At 39.5% G+C, this 25,474-nt stretch overlaps 1 long non-coding RNA gene across 1 annotated transcript; it reads left to right on the plus strand.

Moving 5' to 3' along the window:
- Positions 1–5,591: 5,591 nt before the first annotated feature.
- Positions 5,592–25,464, plus strand: LOC121072209. The gene is made up of 4 exons (XR_005821070.1): positions 5,592–6,021; positions 11,475–11,568; positions 20,734–20,801; positions 24,670–25,464. It is a non-coding gene; the product is annotated as an uncharacterized LOC121072209 (long non-coding RNA).
- Positions 25,465–25,474: the final 10 nt, after the last annotated feature.

Genomic DNA, 25,474 nt, shown 5'->3' on the forward strand with positions numbered 1-25,474 from the left:
CCGGAAGCAGCGGCAGGCACAGCAAAGTCTTAAATCAGCTCTGCTGTTGTGTTTTAGTGTCCATACGGCAGCTAGAACCTGTTACAGTATTTACATATATGCTAAAGTAAATATGTACTTATACAATGTAATGAACACTTACGAAATGAAGGGAAATACTGATTGAAAAATATGTTAAAAAAATGAAGATATTAAAAAAAGATCTTTTGCCATCTCATAGCTGATCAGAGTATATAATTGTGAAGGCAATAGTTTTAAATAGGGAAACTTCAAAACTTTCCTACAGTTTTGAGCAGATAGACCTGCAGGATGCATGCTAATTACATTAACTGCATGTCTGTTGGTTTGATCCCCTGTAGTGGAAATTCAAAATAAGATGCTTTGTTGTGAAGCTGTACACGAAAATAAGAGGATCCATTAGGTTCATTTCCACTGACAAATTAATAAATGGTGGCCAAAATGACTTGAATGAAACTGATTCTCCTGATAGTGGGAGGGGTAGTACAGGAAGGCTGAATAAAATTAGATGTGAACCTCAAAAGCTTTTTTCTCTGTCTAAAAATATTTCCCCAAATTCATGTAACTAATCACATATTTTATTTCTAACTATAGTGAATTGAACTGGTTCAAGGTAAAGGAAGGAAAAAAAAATAAGATCTGAATGATTACACTAGTGCTCTCTCTTCCTTTGTTTAAGGATTATTGTCTGGGAGCAGAGGAGAGAGGAGTAGACACTAACTGAATGGAACAAGGCAATAAGATAAGTGAAAAAGATACCGTTGGAGGATATTTCAGTTTTACAACATTATTGTCCATGTACAAGTTCTGGGGAAATTTACATGGGCGTAGACCTCTACATTTTAATGAAAGAAACGAGTTGATTCACTCATCGGCAATAGCAATGTAACTCACTTTATAACAGCAAGAGCCAAGCATATGGTATTCATCATTAGCAGTAGCAACAGAAGCGATTTCTGCCAGGCTGTGGCTGGGTAACGCGGCCGCAGCGCCCGCTCGCCGGGCTGCCCACCTCTGTGATGCCCGGCACTGCTCCGCTGCTGCCGCCCCGTGCTCTGGGGCTTCTGCCCCGTCAACTGCAACTGCACTTGGTCCTCGTGGTCTCCTCAGTGCAACGAGTTCCCCCATTAATAGTTTTACCTTTGTTTGCCTCTTCATCCCACTGTTTATGAGCTCTATTAATCTGCAGGACTATAAAGTCTGTCTGAAGAAACACTATATGACAAAAAGAGCTTTCCATTCCCCGCCCCCCCCCCCCCCCCCCCCCCCCCCCCAACCCTTCTTTTCTCTTAATGATTGGCTGGGGGCATGGAGACCTGAATCAAAACCTGAAGCTGTCAGCTTGCTGAAGTAGTAAGTAGCTTTTAAAATGTCTTTACTATTCGCTGTTATCATTATGCTTACATAGTACAACAGCAGCTAAGCATTGGTTTGATAGTCACAGCGATCATCTGTACTCCTCTATAGCTTTTGAAATGTTCCTCTATAACATAAACGTCTGGCAGTACCTCAGGATCAAGACAAATGTTTAATATCCGTGTTACTAATGGTGAAACTGAGATATAGCTTGTCTTAAGTGGCTGAACCCAAGTGCATTACGCTGCGAGAGAGCTCTTCGAGCTGGGTGAGAGCCCTGCTGGGTCCCTATCACGCCAGCCTGCGCCGCTGCGGTGGGCGAACTTTTAGCCCTGCAGACACTTCAGTTCATTTATCGATGACCTTGGGCACGCTCTTGGTAGTTATTGCGGTGCTACCTTAAATTACACTCGAGATGAGAGGAAGTGGATGTAGCTATTCACATCCAGATATGAAGTTGGAGTGCAAACCTTTCGCTGACTTGCTGTGGATTGTGGAGTGTGCAGACTTGAGTTCTATGCTTTAATGTATTTGTTGATGTTAGAAATAGGAAATGAGATGCATTTAGATGGCACAGAAAAGAGGACCTCTAAAAGTCAGAAATTACTAAATATAAAGGTTCACAGTACCCAGTTGATGCCATCCATCCATCCATAAGGAGAAAGACAGTTTTACCTGCTAACATTCTCCCTTGCAACCTTTGTTCTTACTGAGTCAGTTATTCTTCAGCACCAGGATATCCTTTGTTTACTTCTGTGTTTATTTAATCTATCGAGTGTGATGAATCTTGTAATATGCTAGTCTGTGACTGCTCTATTGTTGTCCTCAAAAATTAAATTCAATTTGTAGTTTTTATCAAATCCCTTGATATCACATAAAATATTGTTGTTATGCTGTTACTAGATTGTCAAATTAGGAGAATAATTGAAGTTACCCTTCATCTCAGAATACTTTAATCAATGTATTTCTTTATCTGTTTTAAATTACTAAGAATTTCCTCCTTGAAACTGGAAGACTGTAGTGGGCATCTTTAGTTATGACCTTATATTGCGATTCATCACTTCTAGAAATCTCAGCTCCTTAATGAAAGGCGACCTTTGTTTTCAGTACCATACATTTATGTTCTACAACCCACGCCCTGCCACCTCTCTCTCCCCCCCCACCCCCCCCAGCTTTCCATGTGAAATACTTTTATCCATCTTTCCTCTTCCTTTAAAGTCTGATCCATAATGATGATAGGAGTACGTGAATGCTAATATATGTATTTTTATTCTCTGTAGTGAGGCAACGTCATTTAGGTTGTGTAAATATGTACAGCAGTTTATTACTTTTATGAAATATCGGAGGAATGTAAAGATGAGAAGTTTAGTACTTTGGTAAGAAAGCCAAAATCCAAACAATGCTTTGAACACTTAATTTTATTATTATTATTATTTTTGGTGTTGACAAAACTGTGGATAATTCAACTGAAATAGTACAATTTGAGATGGATTTTCCATTTTGAGAAGATCTAAAAAGCGCAGTTACGTTCATTTATGTCTTCCCATTGGAGGCCACCTTGATGCGGAGCAAGCTGAGTCCTTAGGCTAAATTAAAGCACTGGCCTCTACATGGAGCTGAGGTCCTTCTCACCAGGGGACCTGCCCGACCTCTACAGCTTCCACAGAAGCTTTCCTCTCATGTACGCTCACAGATGAGTTAATGGCAGCTTGAGACTTGTTTTTTTTTTTTTTTTTTTCCAAAGTACAACTTATTCTAAATCCCTTGAGATAGAAGAATTTCTTAACTTCTGTTTTTGTCCGCCTTGCTCCCTTAAATTTGGGTATCCACTTGGCCAAGCCAAACCATTATCCCTGCCTGACCAAGGAGTGAAAGTTCTTAATGCAACTAATTAGTAGCCTAGGGCAACTTTTAACCAGTTTTTAAATTGTAGGTCACTACTGCTTCTCTTCCGTTGGATCTGTCTGTATTCTCAGTCCATGTAAATGTTTGTGAGAAATGAACTGAATGGAGATGAGTTTTAACTTGAAAGGGAGGAGGTGTTCGGTCCAGCCTCTGCTCAGGTGGTGTCAAGTGCCCACGTAGGACAGCTCTTGTCCCATTGAGTAGTGCTATGATCCACTAATTAGGGGAGCAGCTTCTACTTGTCAGACCCCAGCCTGCAACAAAGCAGGATCAAACAAGATGAGCAATGGAATTGGAATGGGGAGAAAAAGGTTGTGGAAAAAGGGGATGTGAAAGATATGGCAAAGGGAAGAGGGAGTTGCAAAATTATGGCTATGGCTTCCCATCCATTTGGACAAATGTGCTGTGTTTGCACTGAATTTGCTCCTCCTGTGCTTGGCAGTTGCTGCTGGCATCCTGAGGAGAGGAGGAGGGAGGTGAGGCTGAAGTCCACCTGCCCCCAGCTCCAGTACTCTGCCCTGCTCTCCACCTGGCAGGGAGGGACGCAACACCCCTGATTTTCAGACTGGTGGCTGCACAAGATGGGACTTTGCAGATTTGGTATGAGCAGGCAGATTTTACCAATTTATGTTGCCAAGTTACATACCACAAATGTGTCTGTAAGTGCGGAGAAATGAGTATGACTGCAGCTTTGTTTATAAGTGGTGTAAAAACAACAAAGACAGCCACTCAACCAGATTTTATAAATTACAATTTTTAACTGAAAACATAATATGAGGTCAAGATTGTTGCCTCTGATTTCCAGGATTTTATTTTTTAAAATTCAATAATTTTTACCTTACCTCCCTCATTCACTCTTTCCCTTATTCAAATGTACACAGAGGACAGAAATTAGGAAAAAAGAGCGTATTCCATAAAGAGTGGAAAAAGATGACTTTAATTTATACAGTATTTTAGCTCTCTGATAAACTTTACGAAGCTTACCACACAAAAGGTGTGCAGTTTTTTAGATATTGTTGCTGTATTTTGGGACTTTAGCTGGAGAAGTGCTGGTGAGAAGCACAAATGGCCTTCGCAGCACATAGGGGAATGCAGATTTTAAATTAGGTGTTTAAATTCAAAAAGACTTAATAACAATTCTGCTGCTGTTGTAAAATGATCCCAAAGTCAAACGTATAGTGCTTGTGTTACTGAAAATGGTAGTAGACTGAGGAATTTGTATGAACTTTTACCAATGAATCTCCACTGTTTATTTAAATTAAACAATATTTGCTTTTGTTGTTTATCATGCAGATGTCCTTCCTTAGTGTGTATTTTTTTTTTTACAAAGCTTTTAAGGCTTTTCTTGATGTCTAATCCCTTTAAATGTACTGTATATCACATTTATGAAATGTATTGGTACCAGAAAGAAGCAGACGACTTTGTTTTTAAACAAAGACCCCAGGATAAGGGGCAATGTTTTTCCCCTCACAGGTGATGGAGTACGTACAAAGAATGCAGCGGATAATGGCAGTCCTGTCCTCTGAACAGATGGTGATGGTCCTGTTGCTAGGATAAGGCCTGAAGAATTTAGTTTTTAATTCCACATTATTTGCCTCAGTGCCATGAATATCCCTAGGTTTCCTCAGGCAAAAATACAACAAATACACAGAAAGAGAAAGAGAAGTGACATGCGGATAGAAAAGGAGACAGAGCACGGGAAAGGACTGGAGCCAGGTCAATAGAAGCTTTTGGGAAAATGTCTGCTCAGCTGTCTGCAATCACCTGGGTTTGAAAGGCAGGCAGGAAGGAAGATTGGTTTGGCATGAGAACGAGGCCTTTGATGCTTTAGATACCACAGAGAAAAATACCCATTTCTTCCCATTAGAAGTCTGTTGACTTTCCTAATTAAGATAAACATGTTTCTGAAGAAGTTAGCTCTCACAGTACTACATTTGTAAAAACAACCATGCTTTTAAAATATATACACAGACAAGGACGTGTGCCAAGAACTAGTGCTGGTGTGGTCTTACAAATCACTTTACAGGAATATTTTTAAATCATTGCCTTATTTAAAAGTGAGCGGATTTCATTCCCTCCAGTCAATTAAATATCTAATTTCAACTCAAGTAGATAATAACTGAAGTATTTTTATATAAATGAATGAATAGTTAGAAAACTGTTAAACACACAGCCCTCAAGCATGAAAAATATATTCGTTTAACAGTTTTATTCTTTTGTCGCTAATTTACTACAGAGATTTTGCACTTGCATCATTTTAGTTTGTGACACTGGGGGAAAAGAAAACTTATTTCAAATAGATTAATTCAGATTGAAAATCTCAAAAATCCCTGTACCACCTGAATTAATCCAGTAACCACATTCGGCATGTGGTGGACGGTGCTGATTGGCAATTGTGATTTTCCCACAATGGCTGATTTGCAAAAGAAGCCTGTGAAAATTTCCAGTGCCAGTGACCCAGTCCCCACAACAAAGTATGTGCAAAATGTAAAACAAACAAACAAAAATAATAAAAAACCCACCACCAACAACAAAAAAAACACCACCAAAAAACAAACAACAACAACAAAATATTGAATTCATAAATGGGCACAGAGGATATACAAGTTGTGATGACAGAAGTCTGGGAGCTCGGTTTGTATGTTCTACCTTTTCTAGGTGTCTGCACAAAGCCAGAGTTCATCAAGAGTTTTCAAGGAGCTCCCGTATCATTTACTTCCAGTTTCAGAAGCTCTGTGACTGGTGAGTCTCTAGTTCAAATTGCTGGGTCCAGTTCCCCCACCTTTTTGCAGTTCTGCTAACTGGGATGTGATCCATGCCATTCACGTTGTGATCTACCACATAAAAATATAGCGAATGGGAAATCACATGATGAAAACATCTCCTGTTTGGTGCCTGAAAACAAGTTGAGAAAAATCTGGATGAAAGTATACAGGACTGAAAACATACTATGTGCCAAAATATACCATACACATGTTATTTATGTGCGTGTGTGTATACATATGCATAATTCATGCTTCTACAGTGAAAAAATCAACAGAACTTCATTTTATGAACAACCAAAAAATTTACGTTCAAGTAAGAGAGTTTCAAAATTTGCTCCATTGGAGCAGACGCTTCAGCAGGTCTCAAAGCAGTTGCTGTTTTCATTATATGTCCAAAAGTATCCGTAAATAATACAGAATGGATCATTGTTTAATGATGCTTGACTTTGGGTACTGCGTTGTCTCAGAACCTCACAATCTCCAAACTGACAAGAAAATACTTTTTTCCCCTCTCACTAATATCTTCACTTTCCAGTAGCTCCCAGCACTCCTTCACTTTTTAACTCAGTCTTGTTTCTGAGATTGGTGATCAGTTCACGGACTTCCTCCTCCCACCATCTTCAGTGTCTCAAAAAATTCAACATTGTTTTCAATTCTGTGGAGTTTTCTTTGTTTGCTTGTTCTACTACATTCAGAGAATTGATAGGCTTTTCCTTTATATTAAATCTCCAAAAGTGAGAAATCCTTGATGCGGATAGCAGCAACCTTTTTCCCCTTCTGAGGGTAAAGGGGAGAGGGAGGCCTTTCTAGAGCATTATTCATTTTGATCTGGATTAGGAGCAATCTGCAGAACCATGGAGAGTCCTTCTTTCCATGAGCTCCAGAGGAGACCAGCAGTAACTATCTGTGATGCATCTCTAAAAGTTAGATGTCTTAGTGAGGCTACTGAGTAGATGTATTCTTCAATGTATCCTACAAAATGTTGAGGTGAATTTGCTTTTCACGTAAATTAATAATAATACCCCAAACTTGATCAGAGATGAAAGAAATCTTTTCCTTCGGAGAGTTAGAGATGTGGTTTCCCATGCAATGTGCTTTATGATACACACAGAAACCTTTGTGGCTCATGTTGTTTATCCTTCATGTTGTAGGAAGGAGTCAGATGCATGCTTTCAAGTGAGATAATGTGTCACTTCTGACATTTCTCTTTTTGTAAAGTTTGTATTCTTTCTTTTAAATACTGTCTGTTCATTTGCAAATCTGTTATAAAGAAAGACTGGGTGCCCCCCTTCTCAATTCCTGGTTAATAAAGTGTCATATGCTATTGTCTTTCAGATTATGAGAATAGGATTCAAACTGGAAAAAAAAAAGTTTCTAAATCTCACCAAAATTTGGTATGAATTTTCTTAAAAGTAAGCTCTCTGAATTTTCTTTGCTTTCTGATTTTATACAGATTTTTTTCATGCAAAATCAAAAGGTGCCAGTGGCACAGATACCTCACGTAATGAAACACAGATTTCTCTTCCACTTATTTTATTTCTCACATTCATCATTCATATTTAATGCCACAGGCATTTGACTTCTTAATTCTCTATATTGAATTGAAGAGGCACACACAGCATGCACTCCAGTTTAATGACTTGTAATTCTTCTTCATTGATGACAGACTTTTTCACCTGAAAAACTTGTGGTGTAAAACTTCCTTTCACATCTGCAACGTAGTCAGCATCCTTAACAAGGCGGCGATGGCTGGTGAGCCGAATGCCCAAAAAGTATGAGGTGCTAACCTTAAATGCCTCTTGGTTTGAGAGGAGAGTACTGGCCTAAGGGTTATTTTGTTGATTCTTTTTTCTTTAGTTGAACTTCAGTCACTGACTTCTGTTCCATTGGCTCTCAGTTATGCCTCTTTTCTTTGCCATTCTCTTTTTGTGAGCCAAGTTTCAAGTAATATGAAACTCTCCTATCCTAAGCTAATTAGCATTAATCTTCTGAATAGATTTACCAATAATATTTTCAACAAAAAAGGCTTCATAGAATTCAGCCATGAATGACAGATTATTGCATCTGACAACAGCATTTCAAACTAAGATATGATGAACTAGGCATTACCCTCAATATAGGTGCTTGTTTACAAATATCTTACAAGAGTGCCATAGTTGTTAGGGTTAGTGATTTATAAGAGTCTTTAAATCCTGGAATAAAATATTGTGTATAACTACAAAGCATTAAGGGCATTGGAACAGCCTCACACCTTTCCATGATTTCAAAGCACTTCAGAAACATTTCCCAACCCTCATAATCCTGAAGCTTAGGTAGTCTTATATTTTACTGATTTCCCAAATGGATAGATGGAAGCGTTGAAGAGTTATGGTTTGCTAATCATGAGCATGCTGATAGCCAAATGCAGTGTCTGCAGGAGAACAAAAATTGACATTGAGTTTCCCTTCTATTTGAGAGAAAAAATCCTGAAAGTTTCCCTCTGATGCTTTCAGGAAACCAGAAGGCAAGAGTAAAGAAGTAAAGCTGCCTGGTTATTTGAGGAGAGCATGCTTGAATGAGAGCAGGAGAAAGTGGAGGTTCTTTACAATAAAACTCAACTCACAAGTAGAGGAAGAACGTTTCTCATTCAAATCTTGCTCGAGGCATGTGTCCTTCTAGGACATAGGTGGAGTGGAAGTGGATGAGGAGGAGGAGGTGTCCATTCTGGTTCCTAGTGCAGGCTTCAGCCTAGGAACTAGCTAGCGTAGCATGTTGAGAGTGAAAGTACAGCTTTAGGAACAGCTTTAAAATACCTGCTTTCTTAGTCGTGTGTTCACTGGGGTCATCTTTCTGTGAAACCATTTGCTGCCTGCCAGTGACCTCTGTGTCCCTGGCTCCTTTGTGTCCCTGTCTCCAGCACAGTAAAACTGCAGCTGTCCTGCTGTGAAAAGGCTTTATTCGTTGTCAGGCATATAGCGAAGAGGAGGAGAGGTGGAGGTTATCTAGGTACTGATCCTTTTAAACATAACATTAGTTTTTCAGGAAGCTCAAAGAAGTGGAAAAAGTTATACTGGAATGGGTGTAATGATCATGAGAAAATGAGAATTATTCTATTGATGAGTGGCACTTTAATTTTAGTCTTTATAATATACATGAAGTTTTCCATTGGAATATATTATATATATTAAAAAGAAAAAAAACGGTACTTTGCAAAAGATCTTCAAATGTTCCAGCGGAAAAATACACAATATCTGTCTAAGAGGGGTTTTGGAGGTCACCTAGTTCAAATTCCTGTTCCAAGGTAGGACAAGCTCTACCTAAAATGCACTGCAACTGTCAGGTGGTTTTTTGGTTTGTTTGTTTAGCTGTTTTTGTTGTTATATTTTTACCTTCCCCCTCCTGGAAATTTTCTGTTACTTTTATAAGTTTTCAATAGCTCTCTCTTTTTCTTTTCCTTCTGAAGATCTTAATGTATTTAGCGTTCTGGTTTCTATTTAGTAGTTAGAAACGTCTCAGAAAGTGGTTATTAATAAATCATTAAAATTTTGCATCTCATTTTATTTTCTTCTTTCTCCACTACTCTGTATTTTCAGACACAGTACAAAGTCATTCTGAACATCTAAATAGGGATTTTTTTTTTTTTACAACAAAGATGAATCTAAATGATGTGGGTGAGTCTGCAGGTTTTTTCTTTACCTGTAAAACTCTATTATTCAAACTGTTTTCTTAAAAGATTTCTTAGCCTGATCTTGTTTTATCTGGCATTTATGTTGAAGGAATAATCACACAAACAGGGCTTTACAAACTTGAATCTTGAAGAGAACATAGAGTCACTTCGCCAGTAGGGCTTTCCTGGGAATAGGGAATAGCAAGGTTGAATATAATGCTTGAAAACTACTGATATTTTCAGTAGCACCAAAGGAGGTATGGGAAATGATGAAAAAACTTATGAAAGGTAAACTGACTATAATTCATACTAAATATCTCCCCTTGTGCAGAAGCTCTTTTTAAATTACTCAGATAAATGAGCTCATTTATGGAATATTTTGTACTGCATGAACTTATATGGGCACCTGTCATGTATATATATTTTTAATATTGAACTTGTATAGATGGCTTAAAGTCCCCCTTGCCCTTTAGTAAATTTAAATCTCCCACAAAGCTGCTGTACAGTAGTCATAAAGAAACATTTATGGTTCAACATAATTTCCCTTCATTTCTTTTTCTTTCTTAAAAAAAAAGGCAGTTTAAAAGTAATAAAGCACTTCCTTCTGTAAATCTTTGATCTTTTTTCTTCCTTAGGGAAGATTAATTTGTAAATATGCTAATGGATTTGTATAATATGAAACCTTCATAAGAAAAAATACATTAGTTCATATGAATGAACACATCTATCTTATTCAATTTATAAAGTAATGGCTGAGAGCATCAACACTGCATTCTGCTTGGTCTCACGTCCAAAATCATTGCTTGCATTTCTAAGACAACACAGAACTTTACAAAAATAAAAAAAGAAACGTGTTAAATAGAACCAATGTTATCACCTTTGACTCTTTTCTTCTTTGGTTGCATTAGTGAGACTTGCTGATGTCCCAACCAGACGAATGTCCCGCTCTGAGGAAATACGTTGATAATGTGATGGGAGTTGCAACGTATGGACAGAAGCCCAGAATGGCCACAATGCTTATGGTCGAGGCAAAAAGAACCTCCCTGCTCCACAGCTGGAGGGGAAGGGACCTGGGCCAGGTCTTCACAGCGAGACTTACCCTCACTGGTGGTGCAGCTGGATGTGGTGGGCTGCAACATCCTCCTTCTCTCGGCTCTACATCCTGGGTGCCAGCAGGCATTCTGTCCTTGTTCTCTGGCTCGTGGAGCCCACACTTCACATCCTTCCTTGCTCTTTCCTTGCTTTGATTTATTTTGGTGCTTAGCTGACAAGCCAGGGAGGGCTGAGGCTTGCTTCCAGCCCTGCCAGCCCGCGAGGCCATGCCACCACTGCAACGTCCCCTCTGGAGAGAGGGGTGGGAGTGGAGATAGAGAGAACACAGCCAGGCGGGTAGACTCTGCCATCTCCACCCTGTTCTTTCAGCCAGCCTCCCTCTGCTATTTAATTATTTCCCCGCTCTTTCCTATTTCCCTTTGCCTCTTTCCTTTCCTAAACCGTATAATACCAATAAAAATCATGTTAAATCAAGCAGATCTAAAATCCAAAGCCCATGTGCTGATCAAGCAGGGTAGTGTGGGGCAGCTCTGTGGCATACAGGGAAATGGTCTCTACGGGGAAGATGTCCATGTATTTCATTTTTATTCCCTTAAATATAAGTCATCTGTTATATATATATATATATATATATATATATATATATATATATATATATATATAACAGAGCATAGGGAAGATTTAAATTGGTGTTGAAGTTAGCCCTAATTTTGATCCAATTTTGTCTGCAGAGCGAAGCTGAGTGCTGGAGGAGTCTGAGTGGTGACCCTGAACCCCTAAGCCTTATCCAGGGATTTCTCAGCATCGTAGGCCTGGTTTATTAAGGTAAGGACAGATAACTCGAACTTCAAGCCAGCATAGTCAATGAAGGCCTCGTTTGATGTGTTGCGGTGCGCGGCGCCAAGGAGGCGCGTCGTTAGCGGCTTCAGCAGTGGTGTTTTCCCAAGGGCTGACAGATTCGAGTCCAGCTCCATCGCATCACTTTTATCCTGCTCACTGCAAACAAAAGGTGTGTGTTTCTTCAGGCACGGAGCTCACCGAGCCGCCGGCTGACTGCTCCCCTCGTTTGATGCTATCGTGCTCTGGAGAAGAGTAGACTCGTAATGTGCACCTTAGGCCTGGAGGAGAAGGAGAGCAAGGAGGCGATTCACAGCTGATTTATAATGGGGGTGGGTGGGAAGGAAGTGTCAAACACTGCTCAGAATAGATGAATATTACAAAGGAGCCTAGGAAGATCAGAAATAAGAGAGATTCAGATCAGTTTTTCTTTTTTTCTTTCTTTCTTTCTTTCTTTCTTTCTTTCTTTCTTTCTTTCTTTCTTTCTCTTTCTTTCTTTCTTTCTTTCTTTCTTTCTTTCTTTCTTTCTTTCTTTCTTTCTTTCTCTTTCTTTCTTTCTTTCTTTCTTTCTTTCTTTCTTTCTTTCTTTCTTTTTTTTTTCTTCTCTCCAGGAAATTCTTTCCAGCACTTCTCAATAATAGTGGGGATCGAGGGCAAGCAGAGCAAAAGTGGTGGGAGAGACTTAGCAGTTGTAATGAACAGAGAGGTTCAGACACGAGCTTGCAGCGTTATGTAGTCTGCTCTCTTTTTAACAGAAAAGTGGAGGGGGGGAGCTTTTGGCTGTTCTCCAGCAAAGTTTTCTTCCTAACAGTCAAAAATAATAGAAAGTAGACATAGAAGAGGTCTGTTAATTGATCTTGTCCACTTCTTGCCCAATGCAGGGTTATTCCCTGCAGCATATTTGCTAGTGCTGAGTTCAGCTTTGTTTTTAAAACCTCCACAGTGACAATCTCCCGAGGGAAGTGGTGAAAGCCTGAGTCTACAGCCTGCTACATCTCCTTGTCGATCTGCCTTGCAGAGGGAAATGCTCACAATCAGGAAATATTTTCTGACGTTCAGCCTACTTCCCCCCACCATCACTTTTTTATTTTTTTTTAAATTCTGTGTTATTGATTCAGTTTGTTTTTCTGTATCATCCAAAATTATGTCCTCCTAGGAGCGCTACAAGTTAGCTTATAACACCAAGAAGCTGTATTCTAAGGAAAGTAAATGCATAGTTTTAGCTACCTGAACAATCACTAGCACTTACATGGTTGTTAAATAACCGCCTTAACTGCAGGTAGAAGTTTAGAGCTGACTATGCACATTTTCCCTGCCTCTAAAACAAATTGAGATATTCTGAATGAAATGGTTCCAAGAATCCTTTTTTTTTTTTTAAAAATTTTTTTTGTAATCTAGATATTTTTTTCTTCCTTCAAATCATCAGTAGATGGCTGTCTGCTAAGCATGTCCTTTTTCATTACCTTCCCCTGCCTCCTAATCTTAGCACTAGATTGTGAATTTGGTCAGGGTCCTATTTAAATAGTTCTGGGGTTGCCAACATGGTGTGTTCTGATATTCAGATCTCATAATCCAATTCTGAAATTAAAGAGCTTGGGGCAAAAACATTCTCACAACTGAATTGCATAATTTTGAGCACTGAGCCAGTGTTTTCTTTAGAAAAATATACCAAATCTCTTTCTTTTCCCAATTAATAATAACAAATGGCATGCACAAAATCTTCCCTTTTAACTTGTGCCCCATAAGAGCAGAATGGGCAATGGGAAATTTAAGCTGGACAATGATTTCAGGCAAGGTATCAGAATTCCAGCTGAATACAGAAAATATGCAGAATAGCAACTGATTTATAGTGCCTCATTTGCTGTCTTAACAGAAGGATGTTCTGTGTATGCCCAACAATAAAAGCAACAGCAAGGAAAAAAAAGTCTTTTTTTTTTCTTCCCCCTAAAGGTTTTTCTCCCCTCTACCCAAGTCATTATTTTAAGTTTCTCAGTATTAAATCTAAAGGTTCATCAACTCACATCTTTACAGCTCTGTCTTTCTGTATACAGGACCCTGTCTGCCTGTTTCCTCTATTGCACTATTTTGTTTGTACTACTGTAATCATTTTGCTGGCCCAGATCTGTGTGGGTGTGCTGGCAGCTTTACAACAAAGTTACATGGGAACTGAGTTAAGGTTGAATATTTATTAGAAGAAGCCATCTGGCGTCAGGCTGTCTGTACAGGGGGGCTTATTTCTTTAGTAGTCTCTCCTTTTTCTCTCTAGCTCTTCCTCCCTCTCTCCGTTTCTCATTTACACGCCGCATACATGTGAAAAGTGGAACACACATCTTGACATATTGATTTGATTCTTCATATTTATAGCAATTAACCCTGCTCGTGTGATTATCCCCATCCCCTCGCCCCGCACCTCTCCCTATCCTGCCCGCGGCGGGGGCTGCTCAGGGCCGGTCCCTGGGGTGCTGGTGGCAGCCCCATGGATGCTGCAGGGCTCCTACCACGGACCCTTCCCATAGGCTCCGGGCAGCTATAGCTCGCTTAAACATCCCTCTCCTGCTCCTTTCACACTTCACCTCCTTTGGCTCATGAGCTCACAAAAGAGCGCTGCGCTCCCCAAACTCCCTACTCACCATATTAAAAAAACTAGCCAGCAGAAGGGTGTCCGTGCTATTTCACCATTTGTATGACATAGCCAGGCTTCAAAGTGCAGCACTAAATTGCCAAAAGATGTTTACTTTACTTGCTTAAGAGCTTCTTGCAATTCAATTGTTCTCTCTCCCGCAGTAGAAACACACATGCATCCTGAGAGCTGTGCTCTTGTGAGTGCTGGCTAGTTATTTACCCATGGGGTTTCCTCTGTTGTTTTTTGCACAGTGCTTGAGATTTTTTTTTAAAAGCTTAAGGTGACTTTTTTTTTTTTTTTCCTGGGGTGCTCAACGGCAAGCACCTTGAAAGACACAAGACTCATCTACCTGCTTTTTTTTTTTTTTTTTTCCCCTAAGCTAGACAGTGATTTTTTCCAAAATATATATATTTTCTTTGAACACGCAAGAAGTTGGCCATCCAAAATTGACAGTCACCTTGGAAAACCTTGACCTCTTTTCCTAGCAGGCCAGGGAGGCTGATGCAGCCTAGCTGGCAGCCCTTTCCCACCGATCCTGACTTTTGTAAGTTAATATTCCGACCTCGCAGCCTTGCGTAACCTCCCTGCTTGTCGGTGTGGTGGTTTCAGTGGTGATGCCAGGTGAGAGAAGGGGAGCGCTGGGCAGGAGAGATTCTTTCCACTGACAGAAACAGTGAGTCACTGCTGTCCTGTGATTATTCCCTGGCCTTTTCACAAAAGACTGCCTGCAGGGATGAAAGGAAAGTCCTTTCTCCATGACCGACACTGGGGGTTAGCAACCTACCGTGCTCCAACAAAGCAGAACACACGGGATGATTTTGAGTGTAACATAAAGCAGGGACGAGGGCTGTGAGCTGTACTGTCTTCATGGGATGAAGGAAGAAAGTTGGAAGAGGTGGTGGCTTCCCTTTCAGCTTCCGCCTACTTTTCCAGCAACTGTTGCCCCAAAATGGTTGGGTGATCGGTAGCATGTTATCTCCTCCCCCAGGTAGCATCTCTTGGCTTGTGGCATATGCTTAAATTGTGAAAGAAAAATGTGAATTTTTCCATGCAGTGTGCTACTGTGGCTGAAAAACTGCGCTGTTTGTGGGAAAGGGATGGGGAGTGGCCCAAGGAGGTGGCCCAATATGGGATCAATGCAAGAACGAGGAGGTTGCTGTGAGGGGCTGGTGGTAAAGGAAGATGTAAAGAGGTAGTGGCTTCCTCTTTTCGAAGCTCATATAAGAGAGCTTGCTCTTGTGTCCATTAGCCCATGGTTATTCTTCCCTTTGCTCTATGGAGAGGGACAAGACAAGTCCTCTGGTGAGCTTTGTTGGGCTTAGCTGCTGACTGTCTCGTGAAAAGAGGGAGGAGGCAGGTGAATCACATAGGCTCTTTTACATGCCCTGTGCATAATGAAGCGAGCCAGCCCTGGATCTGGAGCCTACCGAGACTTTTGTTGCCCATTAGGCTGGAAGAATTGTGTGTAAGTTGCTGGGCAAGAGATGCTGACTGTATTACCACTGTTAGTCTCTTTGTCCTTTGGCAAGGTACTTAAGTCTGCTTGTCTCATTTACAGAAACACAATAATTGCCTTCTTCTAGAAGTGTTGCCAGTTATTGGTAGAAACATTTCTCTGAGATACTTGAAAGAAATATTGTGCAAAGGTGTGTGACAGTCTCTTTTGTCAGAGCCTGGTGTCCTGCAGATACAAAATCTTTTATGCACAAAAGAGCGAGTGGACTGAACTGTTAGTTGCTGGTTTGGACAAAAGAATAAGAAGGGTTTTTTGAATTCAGTTATGCTCTAAAGATTTTCTCACTTACCAGCTTTCCATGCTCCCTGGACAGGCAGCACGAGCATCAGTCCCCGGCGGAGTGTGCCAGCATTGGCCTGGGTGGGCGCTACGTGGGCCAGAGCAGGTAGCACCAGGGAAGGGACCCTGGTAGGGCAGCAGCTTCTGAGAAGGGCAGGATGAGCATGCAGGATGTTGTGGAGCAGGACATGGGAGAACATCGGTGCCAGATTGAGCATGCTAAGCAGTGAGTACTGTCACCAATTAAAACAACCATAAAAAGCCAGACATTCCTCACTGAAATAACTCGTAACAGACCCAAGCACTGCATTACCTTTCAGCAGAGGCAACGTGCAGATGGGATCTGGAAAAGGGACAGACAAAAGCTTGTTCCCATCTCCTCTGTCAGCCATCACCATCTCATTGCTGCATATTTCTCCCCCAGTGATGACCGCTTTTCCTTGCAATGGTCCTCCTGAGGCTCTGTCCCCACCTCTCACCCCAGCAGTCCCTTTTCTGGTGTCCTCTCCCTCTCTATTAGCACAGATGGCCCCAGAGTGTGACCCTTCTGGATGATTTAGGATAACTCATTAAGCTGGCCACAGGCAGTTTTGCCTTACAGCTCCTCTGTCTGATTAAAATACCAAATTTGGCCAACTGTGCTCCAGGTGTGGGCTGGGAACTCCTCCAGAGCAGAGGTGTGGAGAGCTAGAAACCCAAACCAAGAAAGCTGAGGTCCTCTGCTTGTCTCTTTGGAGAAAACCCCTTATCCATTTGCTTAAAAAAGGTGATCATGAGCCCCCCAGAATACCTTACCTAATGTGCTAGCACAAGTAAGAATGTGTGTTTTTAATGCATGCATTCAAGCTTACGGGTAGCTTGTTTTTCAGTACCAGGATTGTATAAATGCTGAAGATATGTCCACTCCCATCTCTTCGGGTAGTCCTTAAAAAGTTTGTGTTCAGCAGTACTCAAGCCCTTTCTCTGTTTGGCAACACTGCAGTGAGCAACTTTACTGGTAGCCAGTCATTGCTCGAGTCGTTAAAACATGCGTTTGTAAAAATGCTGGTATATATTTGAATGAAAAATGCAAGTCGAGTAATAATAACAAAGTAAAATATATGCTTCAAAGTATGAATTCAAGCACTGTGATTTATCTTGGAAGAGGAGATGTGTGTGAACTGTAGTAGGAACACATGACCTCTGTGGTGGAGCAGACTTGTCCTCCCAGCTCAATGGTTATTCACAGAAATAGCCAAGCGACACATTTCAAAAAACAACTATGCCATAATCCTTATTGGTTTATCATCTCGCAAATGGAGGAGGAAAAGATTTAAAAAAAAAAAAAAAAAAAAAAGGCATGCAGTTTGCACTTTTAAATATGAAATATATTGATAGAATTCCAGTGTATAATATCTATATTCTGTTGCAGTGAATATTTTAGGGAGAAATGAAACATCCTCAGAACCCCAAACTGAAGTTTTTGGCAGTCAGTGAGGGCATTGCCGTTCACTCATGGACTCATTCTTTTGGACCACAAAACTTCTATTGTTGTTTTTTTATGGCTTTTTTTTTTTTTAAAGGTTGTATATTAGCTGCTTTAAAACTCACTCACTGATCATAAGAGCTGCCTCTTAAACCCTCACCCTATATTTTGGGCATGCACATGGGGAAAAGAGCAGTGCTGTGCACTGGGCGTGTGCTGGCAGTGCAGCTGCACATGCGTGTGCACGCACACACACAGAACTTTGCCTTCTTGTCCTCTGTCGTTACGAGCAGGGGATGCTCTTGTTTAGGAGTGAGGGGGGGTTATTAGACATTCTCCAGTATTGCCAAAACAGGCATGTTAGAGATAAGATAGTTGCATTAGAGGGATTTATGCTGCTACTCAGAGAAACCTAGCCGCTTGCATCGGGCTGCATCAGACACAGATACTCTGCTTATGAAACAGAAAATGGTTTAAACACAAACTCTTCTGACTACTTCTCATTTAGTCAACCAGAATATTTTCTGTTGTTGTTTCTTGACTTTTTCTTTTTAGACACAATTCCTCCAGGCTATTGTTATTTCAACAAAAGGGGGGAGGATAGGCTCAGATTGTTGCTCTGTGGCTTTCTGGGGAGGAATTAAGAAATACTCTAACAGTTTAATAATGATAATCTCCAAATAGTTCATAACGGCATTAAGGGTAATTAATGACATTTGAACAGTAAGAGTACTTAATCCCTAGGGAAATGTGATAGCCACAATTTTATTTACATTTCAAGTTGTTTCAAAGGTAAAGAGGAAAAAAAAAATCTGTATTTAAAATGGTTTCATACTTGCACTGTTTCAGATTTTATCTTAATTCATTACAAGCAAATAAAAATAATAGAGTTTTTGCTAATAATAAAAACGGCATTCCATATTAGAGCCATCATTAGGTTAAAAATAAAGAAGAACTCTTATATATTTCCTGTGGGATTAAGATTTTCTGAAAATTATAAATCACCAGTGATACTGTGGTTTACAAAGAAAGATAACTTCTTCTGAAAGACCCATATATTTACATTTTAAAAATATTTTTCATAGCCTTCGGAGCCATTAAAGAACTTAAATAATTTTGATGATAAATGCTACGTACTGGAGCTTTTATGTTTTGGTAGCGCTTTTTATTTTTTCTTCACATAGCTGACCTTGCTAAACCTTTGAAAAATGCTGTTACATCCTTTTACATTTTAACAATTTTACGATGAGGGGGAAAAATAACTCCTGTGATAGTTTTCAGGATAATACTGAACTAGCCTAACTCAGATGTTTAGGTTTGGAAAAATCAACAGAAGGAAAAGGGTTTCGTTGACCTTGGGTTTTGAGAATAAATAGGATAACACCTGATTCAAGACAGGAAGCTTTAGTTCTTGTAAATGCACAGGGCAAAGCAGAGTGTGTCAATCCAGTTTAGCATTTGAATGCAGCGTGTGCTCTTTCGGTTATGCTCTTGAGCCTGTTTCTACTTTTGGCTTTTACATTCCACAGAACTTCTATAAAATCAGCAGGGACAGTGCTAATAAATTTATAATGTTGTTTTGTATTTCTGAACATAGTACCTCAGTAATTAAGTGAAATATTTATGATGAATATAAAACAATGCAAATTCATTTGTTTGCCTGAAAGCTAGCTTGTTATTTATTTAGATTTATCTTTGAATGATTCTTTAAATTGAATCACAGTATGAATGAGAGTGATATTTAAAACAGAGAAAATTTGTTATAGTGTATTGATGCATTACACTGTATTACCTACTGTCAGTACTGTGCAGAGGATGATTTAAAAAACAACAACAAAAAAGAAAACAAAAAATCTTTGACCCAACAGATTCTCTATTCTTCCCCCTTGTAGAAATTCCAAAAAGCTTAATCATTTTCCATCAGCTGAAATATTTAATAAACCTTATGCTGTAGCTAGCTATAGATATGAAAACTGGATTAAATTATAGGACAGGTAGGAGTAGGTTCAGTATAAAGATGTCTAATTTTTGCCTCAGCTGGCTGTATTTTTGCTTCATAGGCTCTTCCAGTAATTTTTGTCATTTACTGTTTTCATTGTGGAAATTCAATCTGAAAGCCTCTAACCAATTCAAATCCAGTGAATGTAGTGACCTAGGAAAGGAAATATCTGTGCAAAGTGTCCCTGAGTTGAAGACTACAAACTAAATTGTTTACCTCACTTGGAATTTTTTCTCCTTCTCTAAGTAAAAATTACTTTCCAAATATTACTTCCTTTCCAAATGTATTGCTGTTGCTCTCCTCATCTTTTTTTTTTTTTTCATTTTGACAATCATCATATGTCATGACTAAGGAATGGTTGTATTGACGCAAAAAATGGAAAATATGTTTATTCTAAAAATGATACTCTATTTTAAAGCTCTTACATTATAGTGGTTTACATCCACTAATTCAAGTAGTTATATATTAGTATTTTACCTAATTCTAGATGGACCTATAATGTGCTGAAAAGTTAAGACTCATTGGTACGAAAAGTCCCTGAAGATTTTAGAAAGCAACCAAAATAGATCTGGAAATTTAGCAGTGTATGATAAGAAACAGAAGATCTGTGCATGTTAGATCTTGGTTTGCCAAAAGGTAATCCTGAGCAATCAAAGGTGATCAACTCTCATCGACAAGGCACGGCTTCCACAAGGTGCAAACTTACTGCCAAGGCTACACCCAGTCTGTGGATGTTCGGTGTAAGAGTGGCCATTACTTGGAAGCTTCCCTCAGTAAAGAATGTTATTCCTCAGCTTTGCCATCATTTTATGTTTATTTTATAAGCGTACAAATAGATTTTAAAACAGCTTTGCTTCATTACACTAAAGCATCAAGGTTGCAGTGTTCAGATCGAGCAGGGTTCCTGGACCCTGCTAGCAACAAAGACTGGAGTTACTACCTTGTGCTGTCGTGCCTTGCCTCCAGACGTCCTGCCACCAGAGCATGCGTGCTGTGGTGCAGGAGCAGCTGCATCCTTTGATGCATTCAGCCCAAGAAGAAGGCAGGCATCTGCATGGATTTTTAGGCTGGCATTTCCTTTTCCTTGTATTCTAATAGCTCATCACTTGGTGCTGCTTTGGGCTCTCAAGAGGCAGAACATCAGCAAGGTCTTATGAGATACTGGGGCTAAGACATGCCTTGCAGCCTGGGAGCAGAACAAGGAGTTTGGAATGAGCGTTCATGTCTTTAAGAACATCTATTTATTTATTTATTTATTTATTTATTTTTAGACAAAAGAAGCAGCTTAGAATTAGCAGAAGAACACAGAATGGCTTACACATTTGCTTTTGCTTTGTCAGTAAATATATTTTATTTTTACACCTCCCATGTCCTAATATTGGTAACTTTGTGTATTAATATATGCAGCGTTTGGACTGTCAACAACATAAAATATATCCATTAACTCTAAGACTTAAAAGGATAATTTTTCAATAAATAAACCACGCTTTCTGCTTACTTTCTGGGCTCTTAGAAAACTATTTGAAACATGCTATAAACATAGAGGAGGGCTTAGTAAGTTTAGTTGACTTGAAATGTGCTACTGTGTGTGACTGCAAGATAGCTGTTTGGAGTCTCTTGCTGCTGCCTAAGATTTTTGGAAAACATTCCTTTGTGGAAATGCAAATCAGGCACTTTAGTTTGATGCCATAGTAGGGCTGTAAAGTTGAATGGTAGCCCTCCAATGGTACAGAAATATTTAGTACAGAGAAGAGGAAAAGGGTACTGTGCCATTTATTAGTACAGAAATTTAATCTGTGATTATGTCTGACAAAGTTAAACTCCAGACAGGGTGGGCAGTCTCTGTCCCTCCCCCTGTCCCTAGACCACAAAGTCCTGCTGGACTTCTGTTCCTTTCAGGCTGCAGCAACACTTTTCCTTCAAACACCAGTGGTATGAGATTTTTTAGCTCCTCTTGTTTTTAAAATATAAAAGTTTATTTCTCCTCATGGATTCCCCATGCGGAGAAATTTAAAGAAATATGTGAAATATATAACAAAAAACAAAGCAAAATTTCCCACTCTCTCAATTACTTTTGATTTATATATATATATACATATACACACACACACACATTTTGAGCAAAACTCATATTTTGGGGACTGTCTCAAGGCTTCAGAGCCCCGAGCTGAAAGTGGTGTGGAGGTAGCAGGGTGTGGAAGGGCATGGCAAGGAAGTCCTGGGATCACCTCAATCTAGTTACAGAATGGTGGCTAAAAAAATGACTTTGAAGGGATATTTTGGTAGATGTTATATTTCCCGATATTCCCGGATTATGCGCACAGTGGAGTCAAAATAGTATTCGAAACCTCAAAATAGATCTCAGAATACCCAAAATAGGACTCCAGCCGTACAAATAGCATTCAAATCAGGGTGCAGAAATAGCTGGTGCTCTGCTCCTCTCTGCTGCTTGGTGGAGCCCAGTGGCAGTGAGGCTGCTGGAGCCTACCTTATCTGCTGCTGGAGCCCTGGTCTTCCTTTGGGCTCCCAGTCCCATGCTGGATGAGAAGATCCAGCCGGGGTTAGCCTTCCTAGCTGTCTCATCAATATAAATAGTAGTACTTTTAGGGTTGGTTGAAGCAGACGTATTAAGGTTTTGGCCTTGGCTTGCTGGCGTCACTCTAGAAAAGTCCTTGGAAAAGGCCCACCCGAAGTTGAAAGTGCATGTATTTTGAGAAAAAGTAAAATAAAAATAAAGTTGTTTACGCTAATGACCTGAACAGCTATAATCTCATAAGGGCTTTAGTTATTGCTGTTTACCCTGCAGTATGTTTTTAGTAAGGGGTTCACTAGTTCCCTCCCATTTCCCCCTCTTCCCCCCCCCAAAAAAAACCACAACCACAAACCACCCCAAACCACATTAATGTTGTTAGTAGTATAATTGCCTTAGTCCTAAGATGTGTTTCTCTGCTGTGGTTGACAGTGCTGGGGAAATAGCTGGCTAAGTGATTCTTGGATTTTAAACCACAAAAGACTGATCATGAGTCCAATATTCACTTTTCAAACTTGGGAGGAACATAATCTTGACCTCAAAAAAGGCACAATGCCTATGGTCAGTAACATCCTTGTATAGAATTTTTGTTCTTTAAGGGAGGCTCCATGGGAATACCATAGTATGGCTGTAATATTAACTATTTATTATTATTTTAATTTTTTTTTCTCCTTGGCTTTTCAATGTTTGTAGGTCATGGCCTAAAATTGGTAACCTTCCAGAAAAGGTCTGGGTTTGCCTGTGATAAAATATAATATACGTGATGGGAAGCAAACCACAGCTTTGGGTAGGATCTTGGGGAAACACGTAAGACCTGGGGAAGCATGCTCTGTACTAAAAATCATTGCAATGCTAGGAGGCAAGTCCAAGTGGTACCTTGGTAGCACACAAATGGAGGCAGTTGGACTTGATGATCTTTATAGGTCCCTTCCAACTGAACTATTTTATTTTAAATGCATGTTATAATTTTGGAAATGTTGCTAGCAGAACATAGGACACAAAAACAAGACTGCTTATGGGGCTCATGGAGTCCTAGTAATAATGAAAAATGGTGAAAACTTCAGCAAAATGAGAACAACTCAGAAATCAAATCTTAGCAAGAAATTTAAGTGCAGATACTTTCACTGTTTTTATTGGCTTTTTGAAAGTGTTTGCACTAAGTAGTATCTCCATACATTTAATTGGAGATCAGACACCAGGCCAGTAACAAAAATTTGCTTTAATTATGAAATGAAAATAATTTTTAGTGGAAATGGAAGTCATTTAGGTCTCAATCCTGCAAAGAGTTTTATGCTTGTGTTTAATTAGTGTTAATGTCTCTAAGTAGCCCCATGATGAATCCTATTGATGAAAATGGCGCTAGTCAACTAGGGTACAGCTAAGCGTATGAATATATCTTTGCATAATTAAAGCTTGGTTTACAATTGGACAGATTCATTTTCAATAGAGATCTCAAAAATGGAAGGTTGAATTCAGAGTTAAAAATACATTTTGCTTTCACTGTTTTATTGCCCTGATTTTTAAGGAAAAAACTAGACAGACTAACCTGTTGCTCTCTATACTAAGCCACAAACACCACTTGCTCCTGTGCATAAGAAAAAGTATAAATTCTTTCTCTTTCTGTGGGACTGACTTCCACCCTCTCATAGCCTGTCATTTGCACCAGCTAAAGTATTTCCACTGTCCCTTAGAGAAAAGCAAAGCCAAAGGAAATTAATCAGAGTAGCCACCTCCTTTATAGCTTAGATCATCTAATCAAAGAACAAGAGCACTACAGTGATGGAACATTTGGTTCAAATAGCAAATAACACATATCAAATATTCAGAGGAACAGTGTCTCAGTGTTTTGAGAGAGTAATCCCTGCTTATCATCTGGCTATCATGAAATGGTCAAATATTCTGAATTTTAGATCACACTGCATTTTTTTGGTAACTTAATACATTCTCAAATAAAAATAAATGAGGCAATAAGATGTTTGTCCCATTAGCAATGTGTAAGTGGAGGTCTGCAAATAATTAGATATCTAAAATGCATTAAACTGATAAACATTTTTAATTATTAAAATATTAATAAGCAGCACTAAAGAGTAAAAACAACTAAGAAATGATTTTCTGATGAAAATGAGAAAAATTATTCTGTACAAGTGAAAAATGTGCATAAGTTGATGCTGAAAAGTGAATAAATTTAAGTAAACTTGCAGGTTATAAAATAAGATTTATTTTCCTGGAAGAATACATGTACTTGATAGACACAACCACACAACAGTTCTTATTATTACTCTCCAAATTTTGAATTTGTGCTACAAATTTTCTTAAAATTCATCCTATCAAAGAACTTCTTCCGCTAACAGAAGGTAGGAGTACAAGGATCACAAACACAAGGCTGGGAAGCACTGAGGGGTGCATGTGTATGTGTGCGTTATGCCAGATTAGGAGGAGTTCTTCTTCTGCCTGGTTGCCTATCTGCCTTTGCTCAGTTACGAACCAGGAGTGAGCTAGTAACTTGTTCACAATGTAAAAACATATTACATTATTGTTTTGATACAAAACGAAGGCTGGAGAAAGCGAGGAATTGGCTTTGCCTTCCTTTCTGCTCAGCATCTTCACAACAGCATTGTACTGACAACTAATGTTGCTTATTTTTAACTACTTGTTTCTATCTCCTTTTACCCCACAGCACTATGTCATCCAAATCCACTGAAGTTATTAAAACTGAAGACTTTCAAATATTAACATACATTTAAAATGAAAGAAAAAAACTTCCTTAGTGTCTGGCCTACTTTTATGTGATGGGTGAAAGTCTGTGCTACCAAGAAGTCAACATCTTCTAGTAATCCTCCTGTGCTGAGCAGTGCTTTGCTGTGACCTTCCTGATGGACAGAGATGCCAGTACTCTGTGGTCAAGAAAATAGTCTTCCTTACAAACCTTCAGCCCAGCCACTGGGCTTGCTGCCAAACTATGAAGGTTTCCCTGAATGGAATACTACTGACTTGATGTCAGTACTGGATGGTACTAGAGAAGAAATGTGTGTCTTTGTGTGCTGCAGCAAGTAATGGAGCTAAAAGGAGGAGCAACTTCATCTCCTTCCTCCCATGTTTAGGTGTTTATTTTTTTTTTCTTTTCTTCATGTAGGAGCTTTCCTACATAGGTTAAGAACTGTCCTTGATTGAAAGCAAAACATTAATGGAATAAAATGTTCATCTGTTAACAGTGCTCAAGGTAACTTTGCAAACCCTGGAGAGAGATCATGTCCTGTACTGGTGGTCAGGTGAAGTCAAGTAGACAAAAGTGAAAACCTCAGCTTTGGCTCAGATACTTGGATGAATCTGGCTGAATGGAAGAGATGATACTACAATGGTGAAGATGAATAATATTACCTACCATCTTTAGTTGATTACAAGTTTTTTTCTTATGCAGATAGATGACTGCATCTTCATCTGAAGTGTGACTTCATCTGTTGTACTTGCCTTCCCCCCCCCCC

The sequence above is a fragment of the Cygnus olor genome, chromosome 6 (genome assembly GCF_009769625.2).
Source record: "Cygnus olor isolate bCygOlo1 chromosome 6, bCygOlo1.pri.v2, whole genome shotgun sequence".
Taxonomy (NCBI): Eukaryota; Metazoa; Chordata; class Aves; order Anseriformes; family Anatidae; genus Cygnus; species Cygnus olor.